This window comes from Chaetura pelagica, unplaced genomic scaffold, assembly GCF_000747805.2.
Source record: "Chaetura pelagica isolate M959 unplaced genomic scaffold, ChaPel_1.0 scaffold88, whole genome shotgun sequence".
Taxonomy (NCBI): domain Eukaryota; kingdom Metazoa; phylum Chordata; class Aves; order Apodiformes; family Apodidae; genus Chaetura; species Chaetura pelagica.
Window position 1 is genome coordinate 1,191,617 of NW_009954313.1, and position 840 is coordinate 1,192,456.

Below are 840 nucleotides of genomic sequence, written 5' to 3' on the forward strand. Positions count from 1 at the left end.
TGTATAAAAAAATCACCTATGTTAGATTAAAAGGGGAAAAAATATTCCTTACCTCATTCTCTATGGTGTAAATTGGCACAGTTTAACAAGGGCAAGGAAGTTATCCACAGGATTAAATTAGGCTCTGTATCCAGAAAAGAGGAGAGACCTGTAACATGAATTTCATTAACATGCACCTGCACAAACAAGAATTTTTATTTCCAAGTGGCTGGTTTTCTGTCCACTAGCTGTTCATAGTGTTTATCCACTCACCTGTGTATTCTTGTTGGGAGAGGGCACAAAATTTCCACAGAAGCTCTGCTGGTTGTTTCCAGAAAGCTGATTTGTATTTCTGAGAATATGAGAGAGATCCTGCCACTTTTGGGGGAAGCTGAATTGTTTACCACCAGTAAAGTAAAAAATACTATCTTGTTTAAGAAATAGCATTTCCTTTCTCTTCAGAGCTACTTGCACTATATAGTTGTGGTTTATTCATTTGTCTTTATTGCAATGTGGTTGTGCTTTGCCTATATACCATACATCTTAGCTGAATATCATGCTTTCTTTTTGTCTGGGGTTTGATATTCTTAACTTTGCCCGGGAGTAGAGGTTGAAAGAGAGGACAAATACTATTTTATGAGAATCTCTGGTTTCAGGTCAGAAACCAGAATAACCTCTGTACTGCAGACTGACACCTGATTTCTTTCTCTTTAAGTTCCAACAACTATGAAACAATTTTAAATTAAAGTTCAATTCTAATCCAGGTCACTAGAATAAACCAGCTACCATTTTAATAAAAATGTAGTCACCATCTCTTTATTCATTTAAAAAAAATAAAAATCACAATTCAAACCACCTTCT